At 47.8% G+C, this 17,505-nt stretch overlaps 3 non-coding genes across 3 annotated transcripts; all 3 read left to right on the top strand.

Moving 5' to 3' along the window:
- The first annotated feature begins 7,528 nt into the window (after positions 1 to 7,528).
- Positions 7,529 to 7,692, top strand: LOC135003118 (U1 spliceosomal RNA). Its single transcript, XR_010204196.1, has one exon. It is a non-coding gene; the product is annotated as a U1 spliceosomal RNA (small nuclear RNA).
- A 152-nt stretch (positions 7,693 to 7,844) lies between these two features.
- On the top strand, positions 7,845 to 8,007 carry LOC135003130 (U1 spliceosomal RNA). Its single transcript, XR_010204206.1, has one exon. It is a non-coding gene; the product is annotated as a U1 spliceosomal RNA (small nuclear RNA).
- A 655-nt stretch (positions 8,008 to 8,662) lies between these two features.
- Positions 8,663 to 8,826, top strand: LOC135003109 (U1 spliceosomal RNA). The gene has a single exon (XR_010204187.1). It is a non-coding gene; the product is annotated as a U1 spliceosomal RNA (small nuclear RNA).
- The last annotated feature ends 8,679 nt before the right edge of the window (positions 8,827 to 17,505 follow it).

Raw genomic sequence — 17,505 nt, 5'->3', positions numbered from 1 at the left:
ATGGAGCGGTGCGGGGGCAAGGCTTCAAAATGGGGTCTGCAATGGAGGAGACACAGGGGGCGTGGTCACAGCAGCTGTATGACATCACATTCAGCCGCTGTGATCACAAAAATGGTGGCGGCTTCCTGCGCGCACATACAGTCTGCACCAGCAGGAGGCTACACCATTTTTTATGATCACGCTGAACTGCAGTGCGACTGCAATTACAGCATGGTCAAGAAGGGAGGCGTCATGCTGGGTGGCCATAAGAGATGAGCGGGTTCGGTTCCTCGGAATCCGAACCCGCCCGAGCTTCACCCTTTTTTGCTCGGGTCCGAGCAGACTCGGATCCTCTCGCCTTGCTCGGTTAACCCGAGCGCGCCCGAACGTCATCATCCCGCTGTCGGATTCTCACGAGACTTGGATTCTATATAAGGAGCCGCGCGTCGCCGCCATTTTCACACGTGCATTGAGATTGATAGGGAGAGGACGTGGCTGGCGTCCTCTCCGTTTAGATTAGAAGATAGAGACGAGTGACATTTGATTTACTACTAATTTGGGGAGCAGTTGAACTTGTCAGGAGTACTCAGTAGTGCAGAGTTTTGCTGATAGTGACCACCAGTTTTATTATTTATAATCCGTTCTCTGCCTGAAAAAAAACGATACACATACCATATCTGTGCTCAGCCTCAGTGTGCTGCATGATATATCATCTATGTATATCTGACTGTGCTGAGTGCTCACTGCTCACACAGCTTAATTGTGGGGGAGACTGGGGAGCAGTTATAGCAGGAGTACAGTGCACACTTTTGCTGCCAGTGTGACCACCAGTATATTGTCTGCCTGAAAAAGTTAAACACTCCTGTGGTGTTTTTTTTTTATTCTATAAATGCATTCTGCTGACAGTGTCCAGCAGGTCCGTCATACATATATTATATAAATATTTACCTGCAGTAGTGTTATATATTTTTTTTCATCTTTATCATCTCTATATTAGCAGACGCAGTACGGTAGTCCACGGCTGTGGCTATCTCTGTGTCGTCAGTGCTCGTCCATAATTGTATACCTACCTACCTGTGGTGGTTTTTTTTTTTCTATCTTCTTCATACTAGTAGTTTAGGAGTCTACTGACAGTGTCCACCAGGTCCATCATTATATTATATACCTACAGTAGTAATATATTTATTATATTATCTATACTAGCAGACGCAGTACGGTAGTCCACGGCTGTGGCTATCTCTGTGTCGTCAGTGCTCGTCCATAATTGTATACCTACCTACCTGTGGTGGGGTTTTTTTTTATCTTCTTCATACTAGCAGTTTAGCAGTCTGCTGACAGTGTCCACCAGGTCCGTCATTATATTATATACCTACAGTAGTAATATATTTATTATATTATCTATACTAGCAGATGCAGTACGGTAGTCCACGGCTGTACCTACCTCTGTGTCGTCAGTGCTCGTCCATAATTGTATACCTACCTGTGGTGGGGTTTTTTTTTCTATCTTCTTCATACTAGTAGTTTAGGAGTCTGCTGACAGTGTCCACCAGGTCCGTCATTATATTATATACCTACAGTAGTAATATATTTAGTATATTATCTATACTAGCAGACGCAGTACGGTAGTCCACGGCTGTACCTACCTCTGTGTCGTCACTCGTCCATAATTGTATACCTAACTGTGGTGGTTTTTTTTTTCTATCTTCTTCATACTAGTAGTTTAGCAGTCTGCTGACAGTGTCCACCAGGTCCGTCATTATATTATATATACCTACAGTAGTTATATATATTTTTTTTTATATCATTAATTATCATCTCTATACTAGCAGACGCAGTACGGTAGGCCACGGCTGTGGCTATCTCTGTGTCGTCAGTGCTCGTCCATAATTGTATACCTACCTACCTGTGGTGGAAGTTTTTTTCTATCTTCTTCATACTAGTAGTTTAGCAGTCTGCTGACAGTGTCCACCAGGTCCGTCATTATATTATATATACCTACAGTAGTTATATATATATTTTTTTTTATATCATTAATTATCATCTCTATACTAGCAGACGCAGTACGGTAGTCCACGGCTGTAGCTACCTCTGTGTCGTCAGTCACTCGTCATCCATAAGTATACTAGTATCCATCCATCTCCATTGTTTACCTGAGGTGCCTTTTAGTTGTGCCTATTAAAATATGGAGAACAAAAATGTTGAGGTTCCAAAAATAGGGAAAGATCAAGATCCACTTCCACCTCGTGCTGAAGCTGCTGCCACTAGTCATGGCCGAGACGATGAAATTCCATCAACGTCGTCTCCCAAGGCCGATGCCCAATGTCATAGTACAGAGCATGTAAAATCCAAAACACAAAAGATCAGTAAAAAAATGACTCAAAAATCTAAATAAAAATCGTCGGAGGAGAAGCGTAAACTTGCCAATATGCCATTTACCACACGGAGTGGCAAGGAACGGCTGAGGCCCTGGCCTATCTTCATGGCTAGTGGTTCAGCTTCACATGAGGATGGAAGCACTCAGCCTCTCGCTAGAAAAATGAAAAGACTTAAGCTGGCAAAAGCACAGCAAAGAACTGTGCGTTCTTCAAAATCACAAATCCACAAGGAGAGTCCAATTGTGTCGGTTGCGATGCCTGACCTTCCCAACACTGGACGTGAAGAGCATGCACCTTCCACCATTTGCACGCCCCCTGCAAGTGCTGGAAGGAGCACCCGCAGTCCAGTTCCTGATAGTCAGATTGAAGATGTCAGTGTTGAAGTACACCAGGATGAGGAGAATATGGGTGTTGCTGGCGCTGGGGAGGAAATTGACAAGGAGGATTCTGATGGTGAGGTGGTTTGTTTAAGTCAGGCACCCGGCGAGACACCTGTTGTCCGTGGGAGGAATATGGCCATTGACATGCCTGGTGAAAATACAAAAAAAATCAGCTCTTCGGTGTGGAAGTATTTCAACAGAAATGCGGACAACAGGTGTCAAGCCGTGTGTTGCCTTTGTCAAGCTGTAATAAGTAGGGGTAAGGACGTTAACCACCTCGGAACATCCTCCCTTATACGTCACCTGCAGCGCATTCATCATAAGTCAGTGACAAGTTCAAAAACTTTGGGCGACAGCGGAAGCAGTCCACTGACCAGTAAATCCCTTCCTCTTGTAACCAAGCTCACGCAAACCACCCCACCAACTCCCTCAGTGTCAATTTCCTCCTTCCCCAGGAATGCCAATAGTCCTGCAGGCCATGTCACTGGCAATTCTGACGAGTTCTCTCCTGCCTGGGATTCCTCCGATGCATCCTTGAGTGTAACGCCTACTGCTGCTGGCGCTGCTGTTGTTGCTGCTGGGAGTCGATGGTCATCCCAGAGGGGAAGTCGTAAGACCACTTTTACTACTTCCACCAAGCAATTGACTGTCCAACAGTCCTTTGCGAGGAAGATGAAATATCACAGCAGTCATCCTGCTGCAAAGCGGATAACTGAGGCCTTGGCATCCTGGGCAGTGAGAAACGTGGTTCCGGTATCCATCATTACTTCAGAGCCAACTATAGACTTGATTGAGGTACTGTGTCCCCGGTACCAAATACTATCTAGGTTCCATTTCTCTAGGCAGGCGATACCGAAAATGTACACAGACCTCAGAAAAAGACTCACCAGTGTCCTAAAAAATGCAGTTGTACCCAATGTCCACTTAACCACGGACATGTGGACAAGTGGAGCAGGGCAGACTCAGGACTATATGACTGTGACAGCCCACTGGGTAGATGTATTGACTCCCGCCGCAAGAACAGCAGCGGCGGCACCAGTAGCAGCATCTCGCAAACGCCAACTCTTTCCTAGGCAGGCTACGCTTTGTATCACCGCTTTCCAGAATACGCACACAGATGAAAACCTCTTACGGCAACTGAGGAAGATCATCACAGAATGGCTTACCCCAATTGGACTCTCCTGTGGATTTGTGGCATCGGACAACGCCAGCAATATTGTGCGTGCATTATATCTGGGCAAATTCCAGCACGTCCCATGTTTTGCACATACCTTGAATTTGGTGGTGCAGAATTATTTAAAAAACGACAGGGGCGTGCAAGAGATGCTGTCGGTGGCCACAAGAATTGCGGGACACTTTCGGCGTACAGGCACCACGTACAGAAGACTGGAGCAACACCAAAAACGCCTGAACCTGCCCTGCCATCATCTGAAGCAAGAAGTGGAAACGAGGTGGAATTCAACCCTCTATATGCTTCAGAGGATGGAGGAGCAGCAAAAGGCCATTCAAGCCTATACATCTGACCACGATATAGGAGGTGGAATGCACCTGTCTCAAGCGCAGTGGAGAATGATTTCAACGTTGTGCAAGGTTCTGCAACCTTTTGAACTTGCCACACGTGAAGTCAGTTCAGACACTGCCAGCCTGAGTCAGGTCATTCCCGTCATCAGGCTTTTGCAGAAGAAGCTGGAGACATTGAAGGAGGAGCTAAGACAGAGCGATTCCGCTAGGCATGTGGGACTTGTGGATGGAGCCCTTCATTCGCTTAACCAGGATTCACGGGTGGTCAATCTGTTGAAATCAGAGCACTACATTTTGGCCACCGTGCTCGATCCTAGATTTAAAACCTACGTTGTATCTCTCTTTCCGGCAGACACAAGTCTGCAGGGGTTCAAAGACCTGCTGGTGAGAAAATTATCAAGTCAAGCGGAACTTGATCGGTCAACAGCTCCTCCTTCACAGTCTCCCGCAATTGGGGGTGCGAGGAAAAGGCTCAGAATTCCGAGCCCACCCGCTGGCGGTGATGCAGGGCAGTCTGGAGCGACTGCTGATGCTGACATCTGGTCCGGACTGAAGGACCTGCCAACGATTACGGACATGTCGTCTACTGTCACTGCATATGATTCTCTCACCATTGAAAGAATGGTGGAGGATTATATGAGTGACCGCATCCAAGTAGGCACGTCAGACAGTCCGTACGTATACTGGCAGGAAAAAGAGGCAATTTGGAGGCCCTTGCACAAACTGGCTTTATTCTACCTAAGTTGCCCTCCCACAAGTGTGTACTCCGAAAGAGTGTTTAGTGCCGCCGCTCACCTTGTCAGCAATCGGCGTACGAGGTTACTTCCAGAAAATGTGGAGAAGATGATGTTCATTAAAATGAATTATAATCAATTGCTCCGTGGAGACATTGACCAGCAGCAATTGCCTCCACAAAGTATACAGGGAGCTGAGATGGTGGATTCCAGTGGGGACGAATTGATAATCTGTGAGGAGGGGGATGTACACGGTGATGAATCGGAGGATGATGATGAGGTGGACATCTTGCCTCTATAGAGCCAGTTTGTGCAAGGAGAGATTTATTGCTTCTTTTTTGGTGGGGGTCCAAACCAACCCGTCATTTCAGTCACAGTCGTGTGGCAGACCCTGTCACTGAAATGATGGGTTGGTTAAAGTGTGCATGTCCTGTTTATACAACATAAGGGTGGGTGGGAGGGCCCAAGGCAATTCCACCTTGCACCTCTTTTTTCTTTGCGTCATGTGCTGTTTGGGGAGTGTTTTTTGGAAGGGCCATCCTGCGTGACACTGCAGTGCCACTCCTAGATGGGCCAGGTGTTTGTGTCGGCCACTTGGGTCGCTGAGCTTAGTCACACAGCTACCTCATTGCGCCTCTTTTTTTCTTTGCGTCATGTGCTGTTTGGGGAGTGTTTTTTGGAAGGGCCATCCTGCGTGACACTGCAGTGACACTCCTAGATGGGCCAGGTGTTTGTGTCGTCCACTTGGGTCGCTGAGCTTAGTCACACAGCTACCTCATTGCGCCACTTTTTTTCTTTGCGTCATGTGCTGTTTGGGGAGTGTTTTTTGGAAGGGCCATCCTGCGTGACACTGCAGTGCCACTCCTAGATGGGCCAGGTGTTTGTGTCGGCCACTTGGGTCGCTGAGCTTAGTCACACAGCTACCTCATTGCGCCTCTTTTTTTCTTTGCGTCATGTGCTGTTTGGGGAGTGTTTTTGGAAGGGCCATCCTGCGTGACACTGCAGTGCCACTCCTAGATGGGCCAGGTGTTTGTGTCGGCCACTTGGGTCGCTGAGCTTAGTCACACAGCTACCTCATTGCGCCTCTTTTTTTCTTTGCGTCATGTGCTGTTTGGGGAGTGTTTTTTGGAAGGGCCATCCTGCGTGACACTGCAGTGCCACTCCTAGATGGGCCAGGTGTTTGTGTCGGCCACTTGGGTCGCTGAGCTTAGTCACACAGCTACCTCATTGCGCCTCTTTTTTTCTTTGCGTCATGTGCTGTTTGGGGAGTGTTTTTTGGAAGGGCCATCATGCGTGACACTGCAGTGCCACTCCTAGATGGGCCAGGTGTTTGTGTCGGCCACTTGGGTCACTGAGCTTAGTCATCCAGCGACCTCGGTGCAAATTTTAGGACTAAAAATAATATTGTGAGGTGTGAGGTGTTAAGAATAGACTGAAAATTAGTGGAAATTATGGTTATTGAGGTTAATAATACTTTGGGATCAAAATGACTCCCAAATTCTATGATTTAAGCTGTTTTTTAGGGTTTTTTGAAAAAAACACCCGAATCCAAAACACACCCGAATCCGACAAAAAAAATTCGGTGAGGTTTAGCCAAAATGCGTTCGAACCCAAAACACGGCCGCGGAACCGAACCCAAAACCAAAACACAAAACCCGAAAAATTTCCGGTGCACATCTCTAGTGGCCATGCCATGTCACTGTGCAGGAGCCAGCACCGCTCACACACTTGTCCCCGGTGCAGCCCCCAACCCCCGGGACACCCGGAGCAACAAAATGTAGATTCAGGCCACCAGGCCACGCCCCTACCTATGAAACCATGCCTCCTTTTTACCATTGCGCTGCTTATCTGCGCGCACTGCATTACAATCTCCCTCGCCACCTCTCTGGGTGTCACCAGTGATAGTGACACCTCTGCCATGCTTGTAGCAGCTGGTCCTAAGATCTACACCTCAAGCCCTGAGTGTTTGCCCTTGTGACTTGTTGATCATCATAGCAAAGCAGATGCTTACAGAAAACTGCAGGGGCTTAGATTGAAAATAAAAAAAATTGATGGGTATAAGGTAGAGAGGAGCGGGTTCGGTTCTCCGAGAACCGAATTCCCCACGAACCCCACGAACTCCTCCTCCGAGGCAGGCTCGGTTGTTCCCGCCTGACTCGGAAAACCTGAACAAGGGAAAATGTCATCATCCCGCTGTCGGATTCTCGCGAGATTCGGATTTCATATAAAGAGTGCAAGCATTCCTGGGGGAAGGCCTGCAGCAGATGGATTTGCATATGGTGATGTCATCCAAGCAGTGGGTCAAAGTTGGCTTCAGAAACAAACAGGAATGCTTGCACTAGTTGTTGCATTTGGTTTGTTGTTTGGGGGTGCTTCAGTATTAGGCAGCCTTCTGCCCTCCCATGTTCATCTGAAAATATGTGTTCTCCCTGCAGTTGTTGTCCCCAGATGAGAGTTCCCTTGTGCTGCCTCAGTTGAATCTCCTTTACTTGACAGAGATGTGCCTGAGCAGCGGCCCTCCCCAGCCCTATCCCAAATCATACTTATTTTGCATATGAGATACCATGGTCATGAAGATTATTCTCCCAGGGTGAGGTTCATTCATTGCATTCTGGGTATGCTGACCCCTGTGATTTCCCCAAATGTGGGTAACTCGACTGCATTATTTGTGGTAGTGGGGGACTGTGTTTGTGTTTTCCTCTGGTCAGCTCTGGTAAAAGTCAGATTTCTTTGTTTCAGATCTTCCTCTAGCCTTGTTCTTCTTTCGAGAGTTCCCTTGTGCTGCCTCAGTTGGATCTCCTTCACTTGACAGGGGGGTGCCCGAGCAGCGACCCTCCCCAGCTCAAGCCCAACTCCTACTTACCTGCCAGGTGAGATACTATGATCATGAAGGTGCTTCTTCCAGGGCAAGGCTCACCCATTGCACTCTGGGTGTGCTGCCCCTGCGATTTCCCCAAATGTGGGAAACTTGACTGCATAATTTGTGTTTCCCCTGGTCGGCTCTCGTATAATTCAGATCTCTTTGTCTCAGGTCTCTCTCCAGCCTAGTTTGCTGTCTGTTTCCACTTCTTTTTTCTTGAGCCCCTCCCTTTTATACCCTTGTGCACTATCCTGACTTCTCCTCCTGTCTGCTTACTTTGTGCCTTCCAATGCACAATGCAAACTACACACCCTTTTACTTGCCTTACAGAGCAGCTCTGGAGCTGTTACAGTGCCAAGCTGCTGTAAGAAATCAGCTTGAATGCTTCAGGGGCTGGGGCATTGTCAACATGAGCCCCACACCGAAGGAGGGTGGGGGTGTTTAATGCGAACTAAGGGTCATCCAAGCGCCGCAAAAGGCCGCCATGCCCTGCATACCCCTTTTCTCTTTTCATATGCAGATGAGGGATCCAGCCAACTTTGGCCCACTGCTTGGATGACATCACCGTATGCAAATCCGTCTTCTGCAGAACTTCCCCCAGGAATACTTGTACTAGTTGTTGCATTTGGTTTGTTGTTTGGGGGTGCTTCAGTATTAGGCAGCCTTCTGCCCTCCCATGTTCATCTGAAAATATGTGTTCTCCCTGCAGTTGTTGTCCCCAGATGAGAGTTCCCTTGTGCTGCCTCAGTTGAATCTCCTTTACTTGACAGAGATGTGCCTGAGCAGCGGCCCTCCCCAGCCCTATCCCAAATCATACTTATTTTGCATAGGCGATACCATGGTCATGAAGATTGTTCTCCCAGGGTGAGGTTCATTCATTGCATTCTGGGTATGCTGACCCCTGTGATTTCCCCAAATGTGGGAAACTCGACTGCATTATTTGTGGTAGTGGGGGACTGTGTTTGTGCTTTCCTCTGGTCAGCTCTGGTAAAAGTCAGATTTCTTTGTCTCAGATCTTCCTCTAGCCTTGTTCTTCTTTCGAGAGTTCCCTTGTGCTGCCTCAGTTGGAACTCCTTCATTTGACAGGGGGTGCCCGAGCAGCAATCCTCCACAGCTCTGGCCCAACTCCTACTTACCTGCCAGGTGAGATACTATGATCTTCACTGTTAGGGCAATCAGGATGTGGAATTCCCTGCCAGGGAAGGTGGTAATGGCGGACTCTGTAATTGGATTTAAAAAAGGAATGGATACATTTCTGAATGAAAAAGCTATCCAAGGTTATAATACTTAAAATATCAACATGGTTAATCCGGGGGTAACATGAGTTGTAGTAGCTAACTAGTCATAAAACATTATTCAGCAAGTATGTAGAATCATCACAACTTAAAACAGGTTGAACACGATGGGCAATTTGCCTCTATTCAACCTCAAAAACTATGTTACTATATGTTACTATATTACTATGTTACTGTAGTATACAGAACACCACAATGCAATGAGCAGTGATAGTGAGCACTGATGAGGATACTAGAACTGACACTGAGCAGCAAGATGCAGCACTGGACTATTAGTAATGTACTGTAGTATGCTGAGCACAACAATGCAGCACAAGACAATGAGCAGTGATACTGAGCACTGATGAGGATACTACTGAGAACTGACACTGAGCAGGAGAGACACACTACTAGTATTACTGAGCAGCAATAAGTATCCACTGATACTGAGCACTGATATTGAGATTTCCACTGAGAGAACATAGCCACGTCCTCTCCGCTCTCTCTTCAATGCACGAGTAAAAATGGCGGCAACGCGCAGCTCTTTATATGGAATCCGAATCTCGCGAGAATCCGACAGCGGGATGATGACATTTTCCCTTGTTCAGGTTTTCCGAGTCAGGCGGGAACAACCGAGCCTGCCTCGGAGGAGGAGTTCGTGGGGTTCGTGGGGAATTCAGTTCTCGGAGAACCGAACCCGCTCCTCTCTACCTTATACCCATCAATTTTTTTTATTTTCAATCTAAGCCCCTGCAGTTTTCTGTAAGCATCTGCTTTGCTATGATGATCAACAAGTCACAAGGGCAAACACTCAGGGCTTGAGGTGTAGATCTTAGGACCAGCTGCTACAAGCATGGCAGAGGTGTCACTATCACTGGTGACACCCAGAGAGGTGGCGAGGGAGATTGTAATGCAGTGCGCGCAGATAAGCAGCGCAATGGTAAAAAGGAGGCATGGTTTCATAGGTAGGGGCGTGGCCTGGTGGCCTGAATCTACATTTTGTTGCTCCGGGTGTCCCGGGGGTTGGGGGCTGCACCGGGGACTAGTGTGTGAGCGGTGCTGGCTCCTGCACAGTGACATGGCATGGCCACTAGAGATGTGCACCGGAAATTTTTCGGGTTTTGTGTTTTGGTTTTGGGTTCGGTTCCGCGGCCGTGTTTTGGGTTCGAACGCGTTTTGGCTAAACCTCACCGAATTTTTTTTGTCGGATTCGGGTGTGTTTTGGATTCGGGTGTTTTTTTCAAAAAACCCTAAAAAACAGCTTAAATCATAGAATTTGGGAGTCATTTTGATCCCAAAGTATTATTAACCTCAATAACCATAATTTCCACTAATTTTCAGTCTATTCTTAACACCTCACACCTCACAATATTATTTTTAGTCCTAAAATTTGCACCGAGGTCGCTGGATGACTAAGCTCAGTGACCCAAGTGGCCGACACAAACACCTGGCCCATCTAGGAGTGGCACTGCAGTGTCACGCATGATGGCCCTTCCAAAAAACACTCCCCAAACAGCACATGACGCAAAGAAAAAAAGAGGCGCAATGAGGTAGCTGTGTGACTAAGCTCAGCGACCCAAGTGGCCGACACAAACACCTGGCCCATCTAGGAGTGGCACTGCAGTGTCACGCAGGATGGCCCTTCCAAAAAACACTCCCCAAACAGCACATGACGCAAAGAAAAAAAGAGGCGCAATGAGGTAGCTGTGTGACTAAGCTCAGCGACCCAAGTGGCCGACACAAACACCTGGCCCATCTAGGAGTGGCACTGCATTGTCACGCAGGATGGCCCTTCCAGAAACACTCCCCAAACAGCACATGACGCAAAGAAAAAAAGAGGCGCAATGAGGTAGCTGTGTGACTAAGCTCAGCGACCCAAGTGGCCGACACAAACACCTGGCCCATCTAGGAGTGGCACTGCAGTGTCACGCAGGATGGCCCTTCCAAAAAACACTCCCCAAACAGCACATGACGCAAAGAAAAAAAGTGGCGCAATGAGGTAGCTGTGTGACTAAGCTCAGCGACCCAAGTGGACGACACAAACACCTGGCCCATCTAGGAGTGTCACTGCAGTGTCACGCAGGATGGCCCTTCCAAAAAACACTCCCCAAACAGCACATGACGCAAAGAAAAAAAGAGGCGCAATGAGGTAGCTGTGTGACTAAGCTCAGCGACCCAAGTGGCCGACACAAACACCTGGCCCATCTAGGAGTGGCACTGCAGTGTCACGCAGGATGGCCCTTCCAAAAAACACTCCCCAAACAGCACATGACGCAAAGAAAAATAAAAGAAAAAAGAGGTGCAAGGTGGAATTGCCTTGGGCCCTCCCACCCACCCTTATGTTGTATAAACAGGACATGCACACTTTAACCAACCCATCATTTCAGTGACAGGGTCTGCCACACGACTGTGACTGAAATGACGGGTTGGTTTGGACCCCCACCAAAAAAGAAGCAATAAATCTCTCCTTGCACAAACTGGCTCTATAGAGGCAAGATGTCCACCTCATCATCATCCTCCGATTCATCACCGTGTACATCCCCCTCCTCACAGATTATCAATTCGTCCCCACTGGAATCCACCATCTCAGCTCCCTGTATACTTTGTGGAGGCAATTGCTGCTGGTCAATGTCTCCACGGAGCAATTGATTATAATTCATTTTAATGAACATCATCTTCTCCACATTTTCTGGAAGTAACCTCGTACGCCGATTGCTGACAAGGTGAGCGGCGGCACTAAACACTCTTTCGGAGTACACACTTGTGGGAGGGCAACTTAGGTAGAATAAAGCCAGTTTGTGCAAGGGCCTCCAAATTGCCTCTTTTTCCTGCCAGTATACGTACGGACTGTCTGACGTGCCTACTTGGATGCGGTCACTCATATAATCCTCCACCATTCTTTCAATGGTGAGAGAATCATATGCAGTGACAGTAGACGACATGTCCGTAATCGTTGGCAGGTCCTTCAGTCCGGACCAGATGTCAGCATCAGCAGTCGCTCCAGACTGCCCTGCATCACCGCCAGCGGGTGGGCTCGGAATTCTGAGCCTTTTCCTCGCACCCCCAATTGCGGGAGACTGTGAAGGAGGAGCTGTTGACCGATCAAGTTCCGCTTGACTTGATAATTTTCTCACCAGCAGGTCTTTGAACCCCTGCAGACTTGTGTCTGCCGGAAAGAGAGATACAACGTAGGTTTTAAATCTAGGATCGAGCACGGTGGCCAAAATGTAGTGCTCTGATTTCAACAGATTGACCACCCGTGAATCCTGGTTAAGCGAATGAAGGGCTCCATCCACAAGTCCCACATGCCTAGCGGAATCGCTCTGTCTTAGCTCCTCCTTCAATGTCTCCAGCTTCTTCTGCAAAAGCCTGATGACGGGAATGACCTGACTCTGGCTGGCAGTGTCTGAACTGACTTCACGTGTGGCAAGTTCAAAGGTTGCAGAACCTTGCACAACGTTGAAATCATTCTCCACTGCGCTTGAGACAGGTGCATTCCACCTCCTATATCGTGGTCAGATGTATAGGCTTGAATGGCCTTTTGCTGCTCCTCCATCCTCTGAAGCAAATAGAGGGTTGAATTCCACCTCGTTTCCACTTCTTGCTTCAGATGATGGCAGGGCAGGTTCAGGCGTTTTTGGTGTTGCTCCAGTCTTCTGTACATGGTGCCTGTACGCCGAAAGTGTCCCGCAATTCTTGTGGCCACCGACAGCATCTCTTGCACGCCCCTGTCGTTTTTTAAATAATTCTGCACCACCAAATTCAAGGTATGTGCAAAACATGGGACGTGCTGGAATTTGCCCAGATATAATGCACGCACAATATTGCTGGCGTTGTCCGATGCCACAAATCCACAGGAGAGTCCAATTGGGGTAAGCCATTCTGTGATGATCTTCCTCAGTTGCCGTAAGAGGTTTTCATCTGTGTGCGTATTCTGGAAAGCGGTGATACAAAGCGTAGCCTGCCTAGGAAAGAGTTGGCGTTTGCGAGATGCTGCTACTGGTGCCGCCGCTGCTGTTCTTGCGGCGGGAGTCAATACATCTACCCAGTGGGCTGTCACAGTCATATAGTCCTGAGTCTGCCCTGCTCCACTTGTCCACATGTCCGTGGTTAAGTGGACATTGGGTACAACTGCATTTTTTAGGACACTGGTGAGTCTTTTTCTGAGGTCTGTGTACATTTTCGGTATCGCCTGCCTAGAGAAATGGAACCTAGATAGTATTTGGTACCGGGGACACAGTACCTCAATCAAGTCTATAGTTGGCTCTGAAGTAATGATGGATACCGGAACCACGTTTCTCACTGCCCAGGATGCCAAGGCCTCAGTTATCCGCTTTGCAGCAGGATGACTGCTGTGATATTTCATCTTCCTCGCAAAGGACTGTTGGACAGTCAATTGCTTGGTGGAAGTAGTAAAAGTGGTCTTACGACTTCCCCTCTGGGATGACCATCGACTCCCAGCAGCAACAACAGCAGCGCCAGCAGCAGTAGGCGTTACACTCAAGGATGCATCGGAGGAATCCCAGGCAGGAGAGAACTCGTCAGAATTGCCAGTGACATGGCCTGCAGGACTATTGGCATTCCTGGGGAAGGAGGAAATTGACACTGAGGGAGTTGGTGGGGTGGTTTGCGTGAGCTTGGTTACAAGAGGAAGGGATTTACTGGTCAGTGGACTGCTTCCGCTGTCGCCCAAAGTTTTTGAACTTGTCACTGACTTATGATGAATGCGCTGCAGGTGACGTATAAGGGAGGATGTTCCGAGGTGGTTAACGTCCTTACCCCTACTTATTACAGCTTGACAAAGGCAACACACGGCTTGACACCTGTTGTCCGCATTTCTGTTGAAATACTTCCACACCGAAGAGCTGATTTTTTTGGTATTTTCACCAGGCATGTCAATGGCCATATTCCTCCCACGGACAACAGGTGTCTCGCCGGGTGCCTGACTTAAACAAACCACCTCACCATCAGAATCCTCCTTGTCAATTTCCTCCCCAGCGCCAGCAACACCCATATTCTCCTCATCCTGGTGTACTTCAACACTGACATCTTCAATCTGACTATCAGGAACTGGACTGCGGGTGCTCCTTCCAGCACTTGCAGGGGGCGTGCAAATGGTGGAAGGTGCATGCTCTTCACGTCCAGTGTTGGGAAGGTCAGGCATCGCAACCGACACAATTGGACTCTCCTTGTGGATTTGTGATTTTGAAGAACGCACAGTTCTTTGCTGTGCTTTTGCCAGCTTAAGTCTTTTCATTTTTCTAGCGAGAGGCTGAGTGCTTCCATCCTCATGTGAAGCTGAACCACTAGCCATGAAGATAGGCCAGGGCCTCAGCCGTTCCTTGCCACTCTGTGTGGTAAATGGCATATTGGCAAGTTTACGCTTCTCCTCCGACGATTTTTATTTAGATTTTTGAGTCATTTTTTTACTGATCTTTTGTGTTTTGGATTTTACATGCTCTGTACTATGACATTGGGCATCGGCCTTGGCAGACGACGTTGATGGAATTTCATCGTCTCGGCCATGACTAGTGGCAGCAGCTTCAGCACGAGGTGGAAGTGGATCTTGATCTTTCCCTATTTTTGGAACCTCAACATTTTTGTTCTCCATATTTTAATAGGCACAACTAAAAGGCACCTCAGGTAAACAATGGAGATGGATGGATACTAGTATACTTATGGATGACGAGTGACTGACGACACAGAGGTAGCTACAGCCGTGGACTACCGTACTGCGTCTGCTAGTATAGAGATGATAATTAATGATATAAAAAAAAATATATATATAACTACTGTAGGTATATATAATATAATGACGGACCTGGTGGACACTGTCAGCAGACTGCTAAACTACTAGTATGAAGAAGATAGAAAAAAACTTCCACCACAGGTAGGTAGGTATACAATTATGGACGAGCACTGACGACACAGAGATAGCCACAGCCGTGGCCTACCGTACTGCGTCTGCTAGTATAGAGATGATAATTAATGATAAAAAAACTCCACCACAGGTAGGTATACAATTATGGACGAGCACTGACGACACAGAGGTAGGTACAGCCGTGGACTACCGTACTGCATCTGCTAGTATAGATAATATAATAAATATATTACTACTGTAGGTATATATATAATATAATGACGGACCTGGTGGACACTGTCAGCAGACTGCTAAACTACTAGTATGAAGAAGATAAAAAAAAAAACCCACCACAGGTAGGTAGGTATACAATTATGGACGAGCACTGACGACACAGAGATAGCCACAGCCGTGGACTACCGTACTGTGTCTGCTAGTATAGATAATATAATAAATATATTACTACTGTAGGTATATAATATAATGATGGACCTGGTGGACACTGTCAGTAGACTCCTAAACTACTAGTATGAAGAAGATAGAAAAAAAAAAACCACCACAGGTAGGTAGGTATACAATTATGGACGAGCACTGACGACACAGAGATAGCCACAGCCGTGGACTACCGTACTGCGTCTGCTAATATAGAGATGATAAAGATGAAAAAAAATATATAACACTACTGCAGGTAAATATTTATATAATATATGTATGACGGACCTGCTGGACACTGTCAGCAGAATGCATTTATAGAATAAAAAAAAAACACCACAGGAGTGTTTAACTTTTTCAGGCAGACAATATACTGGTGGTCACACTGGCAGCAAAAGTGTGCACTGTACTCCTGCTATAACTGCTCCCCAGTCTCCCCCACAATTAAGCTGTGTGAGCAGTGAGCACTCAGCACAGTCAGATATACATAGATGATATATCATGCAGCACACTGAGGCTGAGCACAGATATGGTATGTGTATCGTTTTTTTTCAGGCAGAGAACGGATTATAAATAATAAAACTGGTTGTCACTATCAGCAAAACTCTGCACTACTGAGTACTCCTGACAAGTTCAACTGCTCCCCAAATTAGTAGTAAATCAAATGTCACTCGTCTCTATCTTCTAATCTAAACGGAGAGGACGCCAGCCACGTCCTCTCCCTATCAATCTCAATGCACGTGTGAAAATGGCGGCGACGCGCGGCTCCTTATATAGAATCCAAGTCTCGTGAGAATCCGACAGCGGGATGATGACGTTCGGGCGCGCTCGGGTTAACCGAGCAAGGCGAGAGGATCCGAGTCTGCTCGGACCCGAGCAAAAAAGGGTGAAGTTCGGGCGGGTTCGGATTCCGAGGAACCGAACCCGCTCATCTCTTATGGCCACCCAGCATGACGCCTCCCTTCTTGACCATGCTGTAATTGCAGTCGCACTGCAGTTCAGCGTGATCATAAAAAATGGTGTAGCCTCCTGCTGGTGCAGACTGTATGTGCGCGCAGGAAGCCGCCACCATTTTTGTGATCACAGCGGCTGAATGTGATGTCATACAGCTGCTGTGACCACGCCCCCTGTGTCTCCTCCATTGCAGACCCCATTTTGAAGCCTTGCCCCCGCACCGCTCCATCCCTGACTTGGAAATGGAGTGTTGCTGACCCCCCTCTCCCCCCCTGCCCCGATTGACAGGCAGAGGCGATCGCATTCTCTGCGGGGTGCCGCAGAAAATGCAGGCACATGCGTATGCTCTTAGCAATTTTTGCAGTTGGATCACTTATTGTGATTGCAATCCAACCTGAATCAGGCCCTATTACCTATCACAATGCGCTGCGGGCAGTACAAAATTGGTTTAATATAGGAGAAAAACCCCCAGACCTGTGCTCCTTAACTGTACCTGGTGGCTAGTGGAGCGGCTGCCCAGTAATCAGTGTCCACGCCAGTGCGCACACGGTCCACCCCCTACGGCCACGCTCCCCTTCATCAGCGGCCTCGTGATCCGGAAGGGCGGTGTGTGTGTGACTGACCTTAGGAAGAAACCGGAGCCTCCGCTGCAGTGACCCAGCAACCAGGGCACGGGAGTATACAGCGCCGCTGGGAGTGATGAAGCTGCAGTAAAGATGTCTATTAGACCTAGCCTGCTGCAGCCCTTGTAGATTCTCATAAAACAAGTTCTTCTTTTCTTGTCAAAATGAATAGCTAAGAATTGGCTTCCTGAGGCAGGCCCCTGTTAAGTGGCCTGCTACTAAAGGCACCAACTACAAACTGAGCTCCCTGTTCATGGAAGCGGGGTTATAGAGGAGGATGCGCTGAGCATCTTGGGAACAGTCAAAAGCTTTGAGTCGGTTGGTGCCTCAGATCAAGATCCTACTCTACACCCCAATGTGAATCCTTGTGGAGTCCTGTGTACCCCACAGAAGAAATTAATGTGTCACACCCATTGGCAGCAACCTTAGAATAGCTGCTGATGGGCACAATTGAGAAAGGAAGGGGGGGGGGGACATTTGAATCCAGCACATAGATGCAATTCAAATATGTAA

Source organism: Pseudophryne corroboree, unplaced genomic scaffold (genome assembly GCF_028390025.1).
Source record: "Pseudophryne corroboree isolate aPseCor3 unplaced genomic scaffold, aPseCor3.hap2 scaffold_1828, whole genome shotgun sequence".
Taxonomy (NCBI): Eukaryota; Metazoa; Chordata; class Amphibia; order Anura; family Myobatrachidae; genus Pseudophryne; species Pseudophryne corroboree.
The sequence above is the reverse complement of the archived record's forward strand: the minus strand, read 5'-3'. Positions and strand labels throughout refer to the sequence as shown.